General features: G+C 41.9%; 1 pseudogene; it reads right to left on the reverse strand.

Moving 5' to 3' along the window:
- Positions 1-1669: 1669 nt before the first annotated feature.
- LOC114868667 (alpha-2-macroglobulin-like) lies at positions 1670-15091 on the reverse strand (annotated as a pseudogene).
- Between the last annotated feature and the right edge of the window lie 318 nt (positions 15092-15409).

Below are 15409 nucleotides of genomic sequence, written 5' to 3' on the forward strand. Positions count from 1 at the left end.
TCCAGATCTCATCAAGAACATGCTCAGTGTCAGGGCTGGTGACAAAAACCAGCAGGTATGTACACAATCTTTCATGTTCACAGTGGTTTCCAGGCACAGGTACAGTACAGGCACAGACTCACGTAACAAGGTCCCGTTAAAGGAGCAGGCAAACAGCCATTGTCGGACAGGCAGAGTTGGCAACAGGATAATCTTGGCTAAGGGACAAAAGGGCTAGGCTACGAACGAGCTCAAGAACTGGCAAAAACGGTAACTGGAACTACGGACGAAACAATGCTGGAAAGTGGAAGTAAATCAACGACAATCTGGCGGAGGTCTGAGGTGAGTATTGGATGTTAAATATCTTGTCTACCTTGTCTTAGAGATTGTCAACAGTTGATGTATATATGACCAGTAGTAAGGCTTGCACTAGACATGGACTGAACAGAACCGGAAGTATTACAAAATAAAACAGGAAATGATAACAATGGCTACGGCAACAGGTAAAAGCATGACACCCAGGCGTTGTAGGGAGCTTATACAGGCACGTGGAGGCCCCACACACTACTGAGACTCATTTGACTTGTTTTGAGGACATTACATCAAAGTCGGCTGTGCTGTGTTTTTTCCACTTCCACAATTTTTGTGGTTTTGTTGTCAGCACATGCAACTACAAAACAACAGTATTTAATTAAAAAAATCATTAATTCAGATCTAGGATGTGTTATTTGATTGTTCCCTGTATTTTTTGAGCAGTGTATTTATAACTTAGTTAAACTTCCCCTTTACAGAGGGAGAAACCTCCCAATAGTGGCACTGCATTGATTGGAGTTTCATCCTTGTTAAATGACATGTTTAATTTGAAGTGGACAAGTTGTGAAGAAAATGAAGAGTGGAACAGTGTGGTTTTACGACAGGTCTGTTGAAGTTGACATTGACCAGTATAGGGGGTGATAGACAGACACGGAAATATTTAATTAGAGCGTGACATCAGTTCTACACTATGTGTGAGACAAACATTTGAGGAAGCAGCTGTGTTCAGTAATGGCTTGGTGGCTCAGTGGTAGAGCGTTGGTTAGGTCCCAGGTTCAAACCCCCACCAGAGCATCAAGTGTGTCCTTGAGTTCGCACTAGCTCCCTGGGCACCTTGGGCACTACACCCCCAGGGGATGGGTTAAATGCAGACAAATTTTGTTGTTACATTGTATGTGATGGTGACCAATAAAGGCTTTTTTAATTCTATACAAAGATCAAAACATGAAACTTCAGGAAACACAGACATATCATTTTTGTCTGTATTTAAAACATAAGTCATCACAGACGGTGATAAAACACTGTGTTTAATGCTGAAGATATTTTATTGGGGAATAAGCTGCTTATAGCTACAGTATGTTACTTAATTAGTATTCAGTTTCAGACGAGCTCAACTTGTTTGCATTTTCTTAATTCAAATGATCTTATATACTGTACTTCATTTTGTGCTTGTTGGCCCTGTTTGGTGCCATGTGCACCAGCAGCCACAGGCTTGGAGCAAGTACTGCACGACAATTATTGTCGTTTGTGAGGAAATCATCCGAATCAACCAACCGAGTGCTCGTGTCAAACTCCTCATGTCTGCTTGACAAGGCTTCAGGAGACTGACAGAACTGTGATTGTCAGGAACGCTCGGATGAGGACCCACATGCACAGCGTACACAGGTTGACGGTGATCAAAAGGTGGTTTATTCCGGTTAGGCAGAGACGACGTCAGGGACAGGCAAGATTCATACACAAGAGAGATACAATACCAGAATCATCGAGCGTCAGATCGTGGTCAGGCAGGCAAGGTCGGTAACAGGCGGGTACAACACCAGGGCAGACAGAACAGGCAGGGATAAGGCAGGCTCAGAGTCAACAGTCCAGAAACAAGGTACGTAAAACACGGCCGGATAGGATCAAGGAAACTGGGAGCTATGACGGATACACACAAACAACGATCTGGCGGGGAACTGAGGACACAGGTGGTGGTTAAATACAACGTGACTTGATTACTGATACTAAACAGGTGTGTGTAATGAAGACCGGTACTGACAGGGAACAGCTGTGACAACGGGTAAACAGGAAGTAAAGCAGGAACAGAAACAGAAACCGGGAGTGCTACCAAAATAAAACCGGAAATGGAAACTGGAACCAAAATAAAACAAGGAACAGAGCCAGAACCTGACAGTGATACAGCTCCAGATTCAAGAACAGCAGGAATAATACAGTCATAATGAGCAGTATGTTGAACTTCAGTTTAATCATGCAACTGAAAGGATGTGTCACAGAATACTGTACAAAACGTTTTAATAAAATGGTTTTAAACTCCATTGGCTACATTTCATTTGTCAAGGTGAAAGGGAAAAAAGATTGGGTTAAAATACAAAATTATATAAATAATAGAACTCGTAGAAGAATAGAATTAGTGCTGACCGGTAAAGCTTCTATATCAAATTTCATTGGTTTCTGTCTCGTTGTGTACTGATACTTGCAGCACAAGGGTAAATGTATTCTGTAACTGCATTGTCACCTGAAATAAAGAGAAATTACAAAGTCAAACCAAACGGTTTGTGTCCAACACATAAAAACATGTTAAACAGTTTTTGTGAGACAGGACTCACTTGGTTGGTAGTAGTCGTAGATCTTGACTACAGCTGGCTTCAGGTTCTGGACTGCTATCTCCTGAACGAGGTCCAAGGTGTGCTCCAATGGTAAACCCTTTGGTACCTGTTAAAAGTAAAGATCTGAATCAGCTACAGACAATCTTCATCCTCATCTTTTCATCTCTGCTGCAAATTCATCTTACCAGTGAAAAATAGACCAGAACACGATCTTCCTCTTGTTCAACACGATCCACAAATGCTTTTAGTTTGAGCTGTGGAAAAATTAGTGTATGTAGACATTTGACTTGCATCATTACCTCTAAAGTAACATGACATATTTCTCGTATTCCAGAAACTGTATTGTAGTAACTGACGTTTTTCAGAGAGTCTGGGTCTGGGACAAACCCAGACAGCATTTTAATATCCAGAATGACCATGTTAGTACTGTTCTCCTTTCCTTTGTATCTGTAATGGAATGCAAAGAAGTGATGAAGCATCAGTTCATGAACATTAATATGGATCTCTTCTTATTTAGTCACTCACTGAGATTTCAACTTCAGAGTGACTTTAGGTCTGTGGGATTTACTGGTACAATCCACCTCTGGTGTGACCTCCACACTTAAAGTGGTGTCATTGGCAGGAGGTGGGATGTTGTAGTGATGAGAAATCTGGGAACCAGTAAAAGAAAAAAAGAAAATAGAGATCAACTGAAAAGAAACTGGCTGACTCACTCTGGAGTTAGTGTGAAATGTGAAATAGTCCCCATCCACATAGGTCAGAGTTCACAAATTAAACTGTAATAAACACCTTTTGTTTAGTCATAAAGATGAGCTCAAACCTTTTATATATTTCCATATTATCTATTTATAATGTTTATTACTAGTGTCAGGCTGTCATGAACCTGGGCTGTTCCTGTGCTTTTGTGGTTGGCCATGTTCATTTCCTGTTTTATTTTGGTAGTGTTTCCGGTTTCTGTTCTGTTGTGTCTTTTGCCTACTTTATGTTTCTGATCCTGGTGGCCCGGCACCTGCCGCGTCTGCATCGGTTCCTGGTGGCCCGGCGCCTGCCGCGTCTGCATCGATTCCTAGTGGCCTGGCGTCTGCATCGGTTCCTGGCGGCCCGGCGTATGCTGTGTCGGTTCCTGGTGGCCCGGCGTATGGTGTGTCGGTTCCTGGTGGCCCGGCGCCTGCCGCGTCTGCGTCGGTTCCTGGTGGGTCGCGTCGGCCACGCCTCCACATCTGTCTTCGTCTCTGGTCCCGGCTCTGCCTCCACGTCTGTCCTTGTCTCTGGTCCCGGCTTCGTCTCCCCGTCTGTTTTCGTTGCTGGTTCCACGCCGGTCCTCATCTCGTCTGCCGGACTGATGGCCTCGCCCTTGGCGCAGCCTCCTGCGTCGTCGGCCACCTCGGCGGTCCTGCCTCTGGGGCGGTTCCCCGCCTGCAGGACGTCAGTACAGTCTCTGCCGTCACCGATCGCCTCGAGCCCTCGGCCTTCTGGAGTCTCGCCCGTCTGGAAGACATTGTCGTTCCTGTTGGGCCATCGGAGACGTCTTATTTAGACGTCGGCCCCCTTGAACGTTGGCTCAGCTCTTGGGCACTGGGGGTGCCGCTCTGGCCCAGCGGCTGCTGGGCAGGATCTCCCCTCATCCTCACCCTCCGTGAGAGGGGAGAGTTTGGACTGATTATTCCTGTGCCTTGGACTTGTGTACGCTGGTGTGTTGGAATCATTTTTGTGTTAACGGGTGGTTTCGGTTTTTCCTTCTTTGTCTGTTTCTGGCGTGAGTCTTGTTTTGTAGGGGGGGTTCTTGTTGTGCCCTTCTCCAGTCCGCCCTCCGCACGCCCTGTTGGTGTCCTATGCGGGTTGGTTTTGGTTTTTGCCCTCCACCGGTCCTCCTTCCACCCTCCCTGCTCAGTTGTTTGTGTTTTTTTTGGGTGTCTGGGATGCCCCCTCTGGGGGAGGGTTCTGTCATGAACCTGGGCTGTTCCTGTGCTTTTGTGGTTGGCCATTTTGGTAGTGTTTTTGGTTTTTGTTCTGTTGTGTCTTTTGCCTACTTTACGTTTCTGATCACGTGCCCTGTCAGCTGTCTCCACTCAGTAATTAGTTTCCTGCATTTAAACTCCTGTACGCACCTGTTGCATTTGCCAGTTTGTCGTTGTCGAGCACCCGGTTTGTCAGTCTCCCAGCCAACTCAGTAAGTCCATGGTTTTGACTCATGCCCGTTTTTTGACCGTGTTTGCCTTGTCTGTGCCTGTACCTCTGCCTGAAGATTGTGTTTTCCTGGTTCTGACGGTTACTTGCCCGACTCCTGTTTTTGCCTGCCGTCTTGGTTTATAACAAATAAACCTGGTTCATTATCAGTCTGTCTCCTGAGCTGTGCATTTGGGTCCCTCACTCCTGTCCAGTCCCTGCGAGTCCTGACACAGGCTGTTCAATGAGTCTAAGTCACAAATGATGAAAACTAAAGATGATGAGTAGCGCAATCTGTGTCCAGCAAAATATTTTCTGTAAAAAGTATTTAGGTTTATTTATTTATTTTTTTTTTTAATGGGACAATACAACAAAGTTTATACATGAAGAAAAACCCCAGTGCTAACTGACCTGCAGGGAAGCGCATGCCGTGCCCTTCACCTCCAGGCTGTACTTTCCTGTTGTGTCCTGCAGCGTCTTCTCCTGGTACAGCAGCTTGTTGTTCTGGTTCACATCAAATGTCAGCTGGCCACTGGGGGACTGGACCGTCACCGTGCTGGAACCTGTTGGACTGAACACCAGAGCGGAGTAGAGAGCCAGAGCCTGGAGAGCCACCACTGTGTCCTACAACACAAAGCACAAGCACTATGTGACCATCTACACTTTGGTCACAGAATGTGACAATAGGACACAGATCAGTACCTGGGTGGAGGAGAAGCCTCCATACTGGTTCTGCTGCCCCGTCAGCCACCTAACGATACTGGAGCAGTAGCCCAGGTCCTCAGCTGTAGGTGAGGCACTGAGTTTGGCCAGTAACACATAGGAGCTGATCTCCACAGACAGAGAGGCTGAAGTTTCCTCTGAGCTCTGAGACCAGTAGAGGAAACCTCCTGGAACCAGACACAAACCAACACATACAGTAAAACATGCTTTTACAGTAGTGAAGTCAGACTCATGCTCTTTAGAACGACTCACCTTCTTTGGATGTGACTTTGTCCAGGTGCTGTAGAAGGAGAGAACGAGTCTCCATGTCTCCTGCCAGAGTGAAGACGTAGGCCAGCAGAGCTGTAGTGTAGGTGTTACTGAGGTCACTGATGGACTCTTTGAGGCAGGACAGGCTCTTTGTTATCACCTGACTCTGGAACAGATTCAATGCCAATACATTAACAGCTATGTTTCTGCTTGAGTTACAAGATAAAAAAAGAGTCTTGAACTGTGAAGGTTAAACAAACATCAGGTGATGTGTTCATCTCCAAGAAGGCAGCAGTGATGTAAGCACTGAGAGTCACTTCATCAGACACTCCACCCTGTAGAGAGGAAGCATTCACATCACTGGACCTGCATCACACTACATTAAATGACCAAAAACAACATCTTTCACTTCACCTTCATTCCGTTGTGAAAAAGACGTCCAGACATTTCAAAGCAGCCACTTGTTTTTTGTTTTCTTATCAGCCAGGTCCTAGACTCTTCAATCTTTGTTGGGTCAATGTAGATGAAGGACTGAGCTTTAGAAAAACACCTCATCACAAACGCTGTGAGCCTGAGAAAAAAGAAAAAAAAAACAAGTAAAAACTGCTTTAATGTAAAATAAAAAGTATCACACAAGTGGCATCACTGTGTAAAACACAGGTATATACTGTATGCACAAAAAATATTGTTTGGAAAATCATCACGTTAAAGTATTTCTGGTAATATAACTAAGGTTGCACATGTTCACCATTAAATATTTTTTTGATGACCGTCAGTCATATTCTCACCAAGTGTTTCCTGGTCCTGATCCAAATGTGCTGTAAGCACCGTCGGTGTCCTTATAGTTCAGCTGCCTCTGGTAGCCTAACAGCACAACAACAACAGATGCTTATTACTGAATAAAAATACTTTAGCCTATTCTTTCACAGTGAAATCATTCCTCCATGTAGTAAACGTCCTGCAGTGCCACCTCTCAGCAGATTTGGGTGATTTCACTGATTTTTAGGTTTCTGGCCATGTTTATGGCTTCTGACAGTGTAATACTGAAAGCATGGGACACTTAAAACTCAGTCTAATTCAGTTCAGTTCAACTAATTTATACAGCACCAAGTCACAACAACTGACCACTGGTGAGGAAGTTTGTTGCCTTCTTGTTGATGTCTGGGCTCAGCTGCTGTGTGTTCTTCAGGTACTGGAGGATGTAGATGTTGGGAGCTAGAAGAGCCATGTTCTGCTCCCCACATCCATACGGCATCCGCAGGAGTCCCTCCAGGTTCTGCAGGGCTCGGCCCAGGATGTCGCCTGGAACACAACATTGACTCATGAAAACATTTAACTGGGAGCACAGATAATCTGAGTGGCTGTTTTTGTTAAAAGTATTCTTCAGTTGTGTCGATTTACCCAGGACAGACACTGAAGCCCGAGCAGATCCATCAATGACATTCTCAGGAAGCTGTAGTTCTACTTCCTCTGTGAAAGCCTCTCCTGGGTACAAACATCACAGAAAACTTACACAGTGAAACCTAAGTAATAAAAAAAGTATTTATACAGTAGCTCACAGATTATCAGTGGAGCTTTGAGTAGGTGAGAATATAAACATTGCATTTTTCCAATCTTATCCACTCACACAGTAAATGAAAAACTGTCCCTAAAATCTAAAAGCCTCTTCCTAGAAGACTATAACCATCATACATTATTTGATCTTTGTCCCATTTAATGCATTTTACTTTTGGTTATGTTTGTCAAATGATCCTGACCTTTAGGACAGAGCAGCCAGTTGTAGTTCTTTGACATCTCAGTTCCTTCTGCCTGAAATGAAGGAAAGGGGAAAATAATGCAGACACTGTGAAAACGCCATCAGTAATAAACATTTATATTCTTATTATTAAAATACATGTGATATAATGGGTGAATGTTAGGCACAAACCTTAACAATCAGAGATCTGGTGACCACATCGATACGACCTCTGTCTGGAACGCTCACTATCTCATTGTTACATGTAGCATGAGACGCTACAGCCTCAGCGCTGACAGACACATTCACTTTTCCTGAAAAAAGGTTATTTTTACAAAAATTGCCTGAACATTTAGTCAGATTTAGATTCACTGATTTCATAGAGATAAAAACTGGGGACATGGGGACTGCACTTTTACATCTGTAACATTTTAAATCGTCAGGTTTAATGGTTGACTTTTACCTAGACTGGACGGGTCCATGGTCCAGCTGAGGGTTTTACGCTCGCTGCCACACAGACAGGACGTGTACTGGTCACCAGAGAGAGGAGTGAGGGTGTAATGTGGAGACGGGGCAGGAGTCACAGTGACCTGTCCAAGAAGACAAGATTTAAATTTAAAAATGCAATAATGGAATTCCACGGAATGAAAGATGTATGATAAATGCAAAGAGAGGAGTCGACTTTTTATAGAATAAATGAACACTGTCAAAAAGTTAATGGAACTCATAACTATTAATGTCTTTGAACAAGTAACCTAATTTAATTATTGTGGTAAAAATTTACGTAAAGTAAATTTAGCTTCATTGTGAGATCATTACGTTGCAGCAACTGAAAGGTCTAGAGTTCAATTCTCAGAGGCATAAGGTCATAAGTGGTGGGCCTACACTGGACATGTGAATGGTTGTTGTGTCTGGTTTTCATGGTCTGTCCAGGGTGTACCCTGCCTCTCCCAGCTGTAATGTATATAGTGTAATATATATGGTGTTATATTATAGGTTAGTGCATAGCAGATCTCTTTAGAATAGTAGAACAGACTAGCTGGACATGTTGAGATTACGGCTGTGAAGGCCATGAAAGGCTTTTAAATGGAGAAAAGGTGTGTAGACCTGAGGACATTGTTGAGGAGGTTAAACTGGGTGTGGTAGAGCTAATGAGTGAGGAGAAGGCAAAGTAAAATTGATTACCATGATGCAGCTGCTGAGGTAGTTGAACACAGTCGCCTTCAGCTCAAAGTTCTCCCCCTGGATGATGGAGTAGGGCAGAGTGAGCTCCAGGAAGAAGGGCTGGAAGACCTTGATCTGTTTACGAGGAGCCAAACCAAAACCCTGAGGGGACAAACAGAAAGCCTCCGTCTCCCAGGTGGTGATGGTGTCTGGGACCGTGAGGGACACATCCTTCTGTCCAGACTCTCTGCACCAGAAAACACACAGAGAGACGAATTCTGTTAGATGGGAAAACAAAATTTCCTAACAAGATTAATAAAACATATTGTAATAATCCTGTGGCACAGGCCTGGGCAATGTCAAGAGCTGTTCACTCATACAGATGTTCTTCTCCTTACGTTGACATCATTTAAGAATTGCCCAGGAAAGTGTTGAAGGATCGAGAGGAGCCAGCTGAGGTGGCTCGGGCATCTAGTTCGGATGCCTCCTGGACGCCTCCCTGGGGAGGTGTTCCGGGCATGTCCCACCGGTAGGAGGCCCCGAGGAAGACCTAGGACTCGCTGGAGAGACTATGTCTCTCGGCTGGCCTGGGAACGTCTTGGGGTCCCACCGGAAGAGCTGGAGGAAGTGTCCGGGGAGAGGGAAGTCTGGAACTCTCTGCTTAGACTGCTGCCCCCGCGACCCGGCCCCGGATAAGCGGATGAAAATGGATGGATGGAGTGTTGAAGGAAACGCGTAGTTAAAATCTGACCAGCAAACATTTATGGGCATCTAAATAATTTAAAATAATAATATTATTATATAATATTAATAATTTTAATTTTGGGTCAAACTAGCGTCACCCTATTTCATAAAAATAAAAACCCTTTGCAAGAGAAGCTCACCCAACTTCCACCAGGTCCCATATCCACGTCTCAGGAAAGAAAGTACGGACTGTCACAACTGGTGGAGGAGCATTTCCACCAACATCTTGAGCAGTATTTACCGCTGGAAATACCCTCCCTGAATTCAGCACAGGAGAATGATATAAACGCCTAATCCACCGGTCTTCACAAAAGTCACGATCTGAAACAAAAACAAAACATTTTAATTCACAATCACTTGACACTATTACACAGTGAAAGTAAAGTTAGTAAATGTTTTGCACAAAATCCATAAATAGTCACCATATAACTGTTTGTCGTAGAAATCACTTCCTTTAAACCTGAGGCATGAAGGCATTTGAATAAACAGGTTTGTTGCTATCTTCAGTCCTACGCCCTAGAAAAGGCAACGATAATTAAACATCACTAAGGAGACCATTACATTAAAAACAATTTTTGTCATTATGGAAAATGTACCTTAAACACTGTAAAAGCACCTTTCTGGTTATGTCTATAACGAGGCAAAATGTATCTTCTTATTCTGACAGACAGACACTCATCAGGATCCTCAACCCCGTGTGGAAAAGATGATGCTATTTTCACAGGCAGCAAATTAAATATCTGAAAGAAAAAAAATGTGATTCAGGGATATAAACTTTAAAACTAGTTAATTAACTGGACTCTCAAAGAGGATACGACTCATACTGTATTTACTGTAGGATACAACAATAACATCTGCTGTAGACTTTGCTACAACATCTAGGAATAATATTAAGTAAGTTACTGGAGCATAACTAGAACTAAAGGATGCTTGAATCTGTTTGTCTCCATCTTTCACCTTATCTGCATCCAGACTCTTCCCTGGCTCCTTAATGAGGACACTCTGGTCAACAGCGCTGACGCCACACAGAGAATCAGATGCAGCCGTCACCTTCAGGGTGGTCTCCTCTCCTGGGACAGCTGAGGACGGAGAAAACTCCAACGACACCTGACACAGCAAACACATCTGTAGTGTAGTGTTTTACATACTGTTACATACATGCAGTTCTATACACCGAAACAGCAACAGTGACGGCGTTGCATCCTTCACCTTTTACTCTGCCTTTTTAATACAACTCTGGTTAGACACATGTTATTCAGATTGACAGTCCTTCATGTGAAATTTCCATCTCAAATAATCAAGTGTCTTGCTGTTCCAGGTTGCCAGACCAAGCTTGAAATTCGCTATATACAGTACAGTATATATACCTTAGTAGAATCTGTTATTCTCCATCCTGTTAAACCGCTATCATTATATAAATCTCTAGTATCTGCCTTTTTAGATTTTTAGTGTAAATGATTTGTTCTAGTATTTCAAATTAGTCCTGTACCTTCCTTGTGAACTAAATGAGTCACAACAGCGGTGGGGTGGATAGCACTCAAAGCTCAGTGCTTCAAACCTTCTGGCCTTTACACATTTACATAATCAGTTGTTGCAACATGTTTTTAGTTTTACCGACCTTGTTCCTGAAGCATTGCTCCGTGGTGAAGTCTGCACTGCTGGCGATCACTGTCTCACTGGGGAGGACAGCGTAAACTACAACCTGGACCACTGGTGCCATGTCTGGAGATACCTTCAGTTTAAAGGACACCTCACCCTCATTCACTGAAACATTAACAAGAAAAACAAGACAGGAAATGAGAGATACTGTATAAATGACCTGCTGTTTAATGACCATCATTTACAGAACACACTACCCTACATTTATTATGCCAAGGCCAATGTCTTTGGTTTGTCTTGCTTTTTTGCTATAGAAAATATACAATTTAATTTGATGATGACTAAAGACTTTGCCAACCTGATTGTCTTTGCACTTTAATTTCTTTCAGTCCTTGCATGATGATGGCTCCTCTGGATAAGACCTGGGATTAAGAAAAGTAAAAATATCATTTTAGACAAACTAAAGCCTGACCACATCCAGATTATAATACAGTTTACTTTGGAGTAGAAGTAGTCTCAGCGCAGTATATTCCTTTTGTTAATGTGGTTCATGTTCAGCTGTTTATCGCTAAAATCCTAAAAAAACAACTTGTTCCTGTAAACTATATTTGGTCTATGATAAGTGAACACTGGCAGTTCTAAAAGCAAATTATGACCATCACTCACCAGATACATCACGTCCACGTTGCCCTTGGTCTCTCCAACCAGAGTGTACTGGATGAAGACGTCCTCCTCTGTGTCACAGGGAAGTGGTTTATCTTTGTTCTTTACCTCCAGGGAGCTGACTGTTTTAGTGTCAGGAGACACCTGCCGTGCTAGAGACAACCTGTGCTTTCCATCTTCATAGTAAACTGTCCTGTGCATGGGGTATTTCCTTGTAGCTTTGTTGCTAACCTGTAAATGCATGTGGAAATTATAGACTGTATGGATAATGGAAAGCACATTCAGTAACAAACAGAATTTTCTAAGCTAACTTCACTTTTCATGAAATTGGTTAAAATATTTTTTTTATATTTTGGAAGGTAATTTTTGCCAATAATGCTGCTTATTATTAGGTTGCCAGTGAACATTTGTTGATTTTTCTTCCATTTGTTTGGTGTTCACAGACATCTGTGATGACTTTTATGGTCTTTAAGATAATAGTTCTGTTTCACTAACTTAGAAACTTAGACACCTTATTAAGAAATCAACGTCCAATATTCTTTTGCATGAAAAGAAGTACAATAATATACAGAATGATAGGTCTCCTTCAAGGCTATATAATGATAGCGTTTTATATTGATAATGAATTATTTTACAAATTATGTACAGTAGCTTTACTGATTTCCACAGTACTTACACGAAGGATGATGTCCCTGTCATAGTTTTTGTGTAAGGAAAATGAGGCAACACCTTCATTGTCAGTGGTGAGATTCTGTAGCAGGCGTGTCGACCAACTTTCCCCCTCAAACAGGTACAGTGTCATGTTGGCAATGGGCTCATTATTATGATATACGGCTTTAACCTGTTGACAGCACAGATTTATTAATGAGAAATCAGAACAATTCAGTTGGTGTGTGTGTTTTCTCAAATATTTTACACCCACTTTTCCCTCCACGGGAAACTTGGGCGTATCAATAAAAGAAAATCTACCAGCAATATATGATAAAGTTATTTTCTTCTCTTGTAGGTGTGAAATACCTGCAGGAGAAGTTTCAACATGTTGCAAACATAAGTCTGTTATACTGACTAAATAAACATTAATTGCACAAAGTGCACTATTTAAATACAAAGTAAATAAACTAAACCTGCCTGTCCCCTCCTCTTCCACGCTGGCACGGACATCTAGGGTGTCTTCAAGCACCTTCTGATCAAGTTTTGTAAAAGTTGACATCTTTTGTGTAAAGGTAGCGCAGCCTGTCTTGTCCGTCTGGTAAGTATAAAATAGGAATTGGTAAATCTTAAAATTAGTTTGTTGCATCAATAATATAAAAACTTTAGGGTAAAGAAATAACAATGTGTGAAACATCTCTACGTCAGATATAGGGAAGCTACACTTTACCTGCTTTGTTTCTTTGTAGCAGGGAGAGATTATATCAGGGACGCCCTCTGGATGTTCAGGAGAAAATACACGAGTAACAAGTACATAGCGTGGTATCGGTCGACACACTTCCAGGTGAACATTTCCTGGCACAGACTGTCCATACGTGTACCTGAGTAGATGGAAAAAAAACGAGTCAGCAACTCGTATGACATGATATAAAATCATGTACTCAACGTTTACTGTATGAACAAAATACTATAACTTACTTTGCACATACTTTAACTTTAATTTCTTCCTGTGCAATACTTATTTCATCAGATGCATCTATTTTTACCTCAAACTTGGGCAGAACTGAAGAAACAAAATCAGTGATGATCCTACATCTGGTCTATTATTAGTCTATTGTGAATAAGTTAACTCAGAAATCTACCATATCTCACCATATTTCTCCACTTTGAAGTTGTGATTTAATTTCTTTCCCTCAATGGACACTGTGATTGTGTAGGTTCCTTCACGAGCCTCAGAATTCAGGGAATAAGACAGTTGCAATATTCTACTGCTGGAAGTCTCATTGAGCCACTGTCCAACCCGGTTATTGTTTCCATCCTGTGGAATTACAGTACATTTATTAAAACAAATGTGTGATCAGGAGACAGTAACATATTTTCAACATGTTTTGAATGTATGAATATACTGTATGACATGTAGAAAACATTGGATTTAGAAGAGAAAGTAACCAAATATTTTCTTACCTTCATTTCAATGATACTGTACTGTAAAAAAATGAAAGAGTCTATTTAATGTATCTTCAGTCAAAAGATGATGAAGGTGATGGTCAGTGAGAGCCGATCAGACTTCCATCACAGTCTGAACAGATCAGAGCTTTTTATCACATTGAGACTAAACATTGTTCTTTGTGAATTGTTTTAGTTGTGTCACTTTAAATTTTAGTTTCTCCAACATCTTCAAAATGTTGACTTGTTTATTCACTATTACAGCAAAACCACAAATATTTACCTCAGCTTTGCTCAGTGAGGCCCTGGTGCTACTGACCCTGACTCAAGTTGATCAGTGACTTAACTTACTGACGTCACCTGATTTATTAAACCACTATTGTGCAAATTCAAGTTCACTTGAAGGCAAATTCCATCACTAACAGTGTCTCATAATCATGAAATGGGAAAAATAGTAAGACACTCACCAACTGGTTGGCAGGTCTAAACTTTGTGTCCAGAGTGACAACTCTGAACTTCACTGAAAGATAAGACATAAATTAACATTTGATGAGAACTTATGTTTTCCAGTTCATGACTTCATTCATCATTACTGTACGTGTGCTGTCACTTGTTATGTAGAAACAATAGCAACATGTATGTATGTATATGTATGTATATGTATGTATGTATTTATTCATGATATACCAGTAGTTACCTGTTTGTCCAGGCAGGTAGAGCGGTTTGTCTGTTTGGATGAAAGTCATTGCTATATAGACTTTGATCATAACTTTTCTGACTTGTTTAGAGTAAAATGTGTTGCCTTCTACTTCCACCTCAAGATTCAGCACCTTTTGATTCTCAACTAAAGGAATCTGTGAATAGTATAACTCATCAAACTACAGACAAATGAGACAAAAACTTTAAATGTTAAAAAACCTGACCTTAAACTGAGTGCAGATGTGAAACTCCTCACTCGATATCTGTTTGAGAAGGGTTCTTCTCTCTTCTCCAGAAACCAACGTGATGGTCATGACCAGAGTCTCACTGGGCTTCAGGAGACTCGCACACAATTTAGTTTCAGCTCCAGCTTCAAGAACGGCCAAGGCTATACTATATACCGGCTACAGACAGAAACATGCACACATACTGTAGTTATGTAGTAACGTGATGTACAACCCCTCTAAAAACATAACGGTTAAAAAGTCTGACACTGCTGCTATTTCAGAAGGTACATGTGAACCTACGGTTCTCCCAATGCTTGGTCCACACAAATCCAGCTCAGAAAGACACACAGTGTCCATGTCCACATCTGCACCTGGGGGCGACCCATGACTGCCTGGGACCGAGTCTTGGAGTGTCTGTTAAATAGTTGCTGATACAGCAACCCCCACCCCCTCCCGTAAGCATGCGTTGACTTATCCCCTCTGTTTGATTTCTGGACTTTAGTGAATCAGACATTTACAGAATTGTATCAAATACAGTTACCACACTCTTAATCATTTAATTAGATAAAGTTCTTTTCTATATTTAATTAAGGTATTGTTGCATTTACTGTAGTTTGTATCAAATGTTTATTATCAATGAAGTATTAGTTCTGTAGCAATGTTAATGCCAGCAGTGTTAAGTGATGTGTTGAGTGTTAGTGGGATCATATTACAGTTACTTTGCCCTT

Source organism: Betta splendens, chromosome 13, assembly GCF_900634795.4.
Source record: "Betta splendens chromosome 13, fBetSpl5.4, whole genome shotgun sequence".
Lineage (NCBI taxonomy): Eukaryota > Metazoa > Chordata > Actinopteri > Anabantiformes > Osphronemidae > Betta > Betta splendens.